Source organism: Cephus cinctus, unplaced genomic scaffold (assembly GCF_000341935.2).
Source record: "Cephus cinctus unplaced genomic scaffold, Ccin1 Ccin1_scaffold1163, whole genome shotgun sequence".
NCBI classification, from domain to species: Eukaryota; Metazoa; Arthropoda; class Insecta; order Hymenoptera; family Cephidae; genus Cephus; species Cephus cinctus.
In genome coordinates, this window is record NW_014333653.1 from 115,631 (window position 1) to 121,697 (window position 6,067).

Genomic DNA, 6,067 nt, shown 5'->3' on the forward strand with positions numbered 1-6,067 from the left:
GAAAGCAAGCCCCGATTCCGAAGCCCACCCCTAGATCTCCCCAGCATCAGCTCCCTACCCTTGGCACACCAGTAACACCCCACCCAGCCAACCCCCGGCGTGTTCCTCGCTTTTGCTACAGTCCCTCCCCTCTCTTCCCTGCCCCCGACCCACCCACAGCATCCGACTCCCCTACCGAACACACGAACACCAACGTCATTCTCGTACACTCGGTTTCGCCTAACTTTACTTTCCCAACTATCTCTCTCTCTTTTATTTCATCCATCCTCTCAACCCTTTCACACCCTTCATCTCCCTCATTCATATCTTTCCGGTATCTCCGATCCTGCTCTCTACCTGGTCTCTGATCCGCCTCAGGGCTTCGCCCGGTAGGCGAAACGACGATTTGGTCGCGGATCCAAAAGTCTTGGGTAGTGGGCCAAGGGAGGGAGATGATCGATCATATGGGATTGGCTGGTCCATTGGTCATCCCCTCTTGGGATATATATTATTACAGAGCCAATCGGTCAGTCCACCCTGGGCGCGGTTACTTTGACGTTAAGGGGTTAAATATCTTTGTACTTTGGTCTTAGATGAGGTTATCTGTTTGTTTTACCTTTTTTTTTTTTTTTATCTTTGTACGTTATCGGTCCATGAGCGGATGCTGCGGGAATTTAAACTCGGGATCGAGAGGGTTGTTCTTGGGTCAGACCGTGATATCCTTATCGAATGTATGTAATACAGGGATATCAACCTGTCAAAGGTCGAAGGTCACTCAGTACAGGATTTTATATACTACTGAGGTACGAGATAAAGTTGTCTGATAACGAAAATACTTTGTCTACGGGTCAGATCGGATCGTCTCGTGCAATTTGCCTGGGACGGATTATTCGGTGAATGGAAAAAAAAAAAAAAAAAAAAAAATAGGGGTTAAAATCGGGGATGGAATAAAAGGTGGAGTTAAAGTCGTGGGTGATAAGATTATTCGTTCTTGTGAATTGGCTGATAGGAACTGATAGGGGGGTGATGGCGGTGGGATGGTTCCTGGGCTAAGGTGGGGTCGATGGGGTAGGAAAAAAAATTAATGAAAAAGTTAATTAATCCTTCCTGGAAATTTCGTGACTGTGCTCGAAGTCAGGTATCTCGTGTGATTTGTCTTGTTTTTCTTTTTCTTCAATTTTATCCCAAAATAGTCCTGGCTGCCGTTTTCGTCGCGAAACACACGCGCGAATCTGCCTTCACGTAGAAGCGCAGAGGATATGAGATTCATTGTTTTCCAATAGCGCGAGAATGGACCACCTGGGGCGTCATCGATTGGTACACTAACCAGCTATACTACTGATTTACTATGTTGTTGGATACCAAATGGATGGCTAAATCAGACGGCGGAGTCTTTGGGTTCAGGCAAATCCAAACAGCATCTTCTGGACCAAATATCTTTTAGAGGAATCGCTCGAGCGGTGGTGCCCACCTAGTTTTCACGCTGGCTTGTTTTTCTCGGGAACGCTGGTGAGAGAGAAAGAGAGAAGGGAGAGAATAGATGGGCTTTGAAGTGAGAAAGAATCCAAAATAAAAGTTAGATCTGTGGGACAGGGATGCTGCGGCTTCTTAGTCGGCGAAATAACAGTCGGACTTTATATGGTTATGTACTTTAATGTATAAAGTGTGTATATATATGTGAATATGAATTTGTATATGCTATAGTTTAGTCTTTGATTCTCATTAACATATCCTATAGTACGTTGCACCAGCCTGATCGGTAACTCATCCCGAAACTTTAACGTGGGAATAGTGAAAAGTTTTCGCCGGGAATTACAGGCATCCGACCACCTTCGAAATACCCATAAGAAAAGTTTATTCTTGCTTTATTAGATATGAGAGAAGAAGAAGAAGTTATTTTACGAAAAAAAAAGTATACCTATATACTATCTTGATTCTTTCATTCCTGATAACAATACGTGTATCCGACATTGTATTGTTCGATGAAAGAGCCACGGAAGAACTTTTGACTACAGTAGTTCTTCGTGTTCGCAACTTGCCAACTTCACGTTGCTTCCTGTACGTAGGAGAGATCGTTTTTATTTTTTTGAAAAAAAAATTCAAAATTTGTCTTCAGTCGTCGGTAATAAATTTACCAAACGGCCATTTGATATTTATGAATTAAAAAATTGTTTTTTTTTTAAATTACTCTTTGTGAAATTCTATTTAAATTTTTAAACGATTTTTTTCGAGAATAAATATTTTTTAAATTTTATTACAATTTTTTGGTCCATCTACCATCCTATGGTATCATCTTCGTGTACGTAGTGCCGTGAAGGATGTTGGGTTTAAAAAATGCCTTGGTGAATCTTCGTATCTCTCAAAAACCCAGAAGACCCAATATGGCAATGTATCCGATTGCCACAGGCATTAGATAGATGCATCGGTATAACAGGTTCCTATCTTATCTTCTTCTATCTCACAGAATTTAGATTGTCCTTTCACGTAAACAGCCAGGAAGGTTCGAACAGCCATAACTCGAAGGGTCGCCATAACCGTGTATGAAATGGAGCTTGACAATTACGGAGGTCCCTTGAGGTTGTCATCCCTGGATGGTCCATAAGCATTGCCATAAGACAAAGCCAGCATCGCCATCTGCTATAATTCGTAGGCATCGGGCACGCAACGCGCTGATACGAGTTTGAAGTGTTTTGTGAAAATTAGCATAAAGATGGAAAAAAAAATCTTGAAAAATTCTCTCAGACCCTCGTATCAAATTTCCGCCAAGACTTACGGTATTTGCATATAGCCTCGTTCCTTATGAATTCGTTTATTCGTCCTATCGTTGAGCAGCCAATGAGAGAGCTCGGTTCGGCGAACCGTGCCTTCCGATTGGCCAATTCAATCGAGCGAATGAGAAACGAGCGCGGGAGAATTGAACTCGGTTGAAAAATCAGAGATGCCCCTGGACAAGGGAATAAAAAGAGTGCGCCAGGATTAATCGTTTGGAAGTAGGACAGGATAGGGGTGGGTACCATCAGGACAAGGGTTGGAAAACGTCAAATCACTGGAGGGTTGAAAATATCGACGTTACTCCGTGTTGTTAATGAAGACCGAAGGTGGAGAGATTGAGATAGGGGATGGAAAAGAAAAAAAAAAATTAAATTATTTTCACACCACCCATTCATCCCCCACTCGTAAAACCCTTCGTTAAATTCCTAAAAAATTTGCCGCTCTTTCTTCAGCCAATTATCCTTAACGTTATATAAGGTCCGAGGTCCATTTACCATGTTTGTTAAAAGAGCGCCCTTTTTTCTCTCGCCTTCCATTCAACCCCTATTACGCAAAGGGGATGTGAATCTCGTTCGAATGTTGGCTACGGTTAAATTCACCGGGTAATTTTCCCTTCGCTCCCTCTTTCACTCTCCTTTCTCTCGTGGGTTTGCCACCCGTAATCATGACCCGATTAATTTCACCACCCTCCCCGCCTACCCCGTCTAACCGGTAAAATTCATCGTTTGTTTTCCCATCTCCCAGCATCCCTTAAATCGTAACCCATTACAGAGTCCCACTCGTATATAACTGGAAGAACGGATCCCTTTGTGCGATATCGCAATCAGCCAATGGGCTTTCTTCAAAATAATTGGCATCCCTTCGTGCTATAATCCGAGGATATTTCCCTTCGACTCTTGTCAATATCAAATTACATATTTAGGTCGCTCAAATGCGACGTAATCTCCAAACAGTCTAGGGGGTTGGTATTTTCTCATTTTGTGTGTGTCTTTTTTTTACCTCTACAGTATCTCCAACACCCTCGGAGCACCGCAATGTTATCTTCACTGTAGCAAGTACCATTTCAAGTTAAAAGAACTGTAATTGCTTGTGGACTCGCCTTTACGCGGAGACGCCCAATAAGATTTCTCGAGGAAATAGCCGCGGACTGGCTTAAAGGTGTCGAGGACGTTAATTGAATTTTTTCACGAGTATGGTATTTCCCTTTCTCAAGCTACCAAACCCAAAAAGGCATATATGCATTGAATTTTCGAGATCCGTAGATCCCTTTGTTTTTAGCCACCCGATATATAGAATCGAAAAAAAACATATTCAGCGAATTTAAAAAGAATTTTATTTTACCAATCAATTTCGCCTCTTGTATCCAGCAGCCGTGGGATAGGTCAGTCGCGTACAGGTGTATCCATACTGAAAACAAAAATTAGTGCATGGCAGATTCAGTGATACGCGAGATAAAATTTTTTATTATTGTAAATAATAACAGTGTGTACCTTTTTAAAGAAAGGGGGATTAAGTCCTTTCCCAGGATAACAAGTCTCGATAAAGTTTCTCTGTCGTGTAGATTCTCTTCTTTTTTTCTACCCTGGAGATAATCGCTGAGGATCAAGGATCAAGGATCTGCCAACCCCTGAATTTCGTGCCTGGCTAGAGATCCTTCGGATCGTAACTGGTAGCACAATTTTAGCAGAGATTATCCTCTGAGAAACGAGGGGCTGTTATGATGACGCAAGACCGGAACCAAGGACACTTTTTTGGGAGGGGTCGTGTTCGAAAAGGAAAAAAAAAAGAGAAAAAAATAAGAAAATCAAAACGGTATCACACCGAGTCCCACAATATTTCTTTCCATGGAGGACCAATATAACGATCCCTTATAAAAGAAAGATCCTCAGAGATTTGTGATGTATGCCTTCAAAAAGGCATATATACACACACATATATATATATATATATATATATATATATATATATATATAAGAAAAAAGTGATCCGAAAAAAAAGTATCATTATCTTCTCTCGCGGCCCATGCATGAAAATAAGAATAAATAAAGATAAATTTGTTTTCCTCCGATCCAGACGAGTCTGATACGAGGATCGTGTAATAAAAAATGATTACTGTAAAAAAAAAGCAAAATCCACCCCTATCCAAATACCTATACCTATCCATGTACCAAGGTGAATACGTAGGTAGGGTTGGTATAGGTATCCGATCTGGAGCACTGTTAAGGGTGAGAAAATGAAAGTGGGGTTAAATTTATAGCCTTGATCTCAAGAATAACTATTCCCGGGACACGTAGACCAAGGAAAGCAGGAACCTCACCTGAGGCCGTCCCAGGGGTGCCACCCTTATCGAAGACAAGATAAACCGCAGCATCTTTCATCTTGGGATTGGTGTGTTGATACGCGGGTGCGCTAGGACTCGCCATAAGGGTGGTGCCTTATTATTCTTTATGGTATTTTCCAAATAACGTATGAAGTCCAGCAGACGTCTTTGAGATGTCCCTGAGACGTCCGTCGGGACTAGCGTCATCTTTTGAAACATTTTGACGAATGACTTTTCAGGTTATGTTTTTCGTCCATGTTAAATCCTACGAGGGATGCATTCTTGGCTTAACCATTTTCCAACCTTTTGAAACTTTATCGCTATTAAATCTTTCCTTGTCCAGTTGGCTGCCCTGATTAAGGGGTAGTCCGGTCCAAGATCAAAGGCTGGATAAACTTCATCTATACAGTTAAGGGTCCACTTAACTTTGATTCAGTTGGCTGACCCTCAAAACTTTACTTCGCTAAGTATCTTTAACTTGGTTAATATATATATATATATATATATATATATATATATATGTGCGTTCCAATATGACGTAGGTAATATTACTAACCTACCTGACGTTCGATATAGGTATAGTAGCCAGGTGAAATAGACCAGGATGACAATTACGAAGGTAAATGCACTAGGGTGAATGCAGTTTGGTTGCATTATGGGCAAAATTGCAAGTAACATTCGTGAAATGGGATTTGCTCTTAATTGTTATGCAGGTGGTAGTCGCGTGATTGAGAAAATAATTAATTTTTCAAAATAGAGCAATTTTTTCTTTCAAATTTCGTCCAAGACGTTTTTTTATAATGATTTAAAGGGTTAATGCTGTTTGGTGCTGTGGGTATACGTGACTATATTTTGAAAATAGGAAAACCTGAATTTTTGGAAATTTCATTAAGAACGAGAAAATACTTAGATTCATCCGTGACGTCGCAGAGACTGATCTCGAACACCAGACTCTTTGGCATCTTTAGATATTTTTGTTTCTTTTTTCTTTTTCAC

The 6,067-nt window shown here is 40.9% G+C and overlaps 1 protein-coding gene across 1 annotated transcript in view; it reads left to right on the forward strand.

Moving 5' to 3' along the window:
• LOC107272367 (midasin) overlaps window positions 1–6,067 on the forward strand; it is a 50,738-nt gene that overhangs the window by 29,715 nt on the left and 14,956 nt on the right. The window lies entirely within an intron of this gene.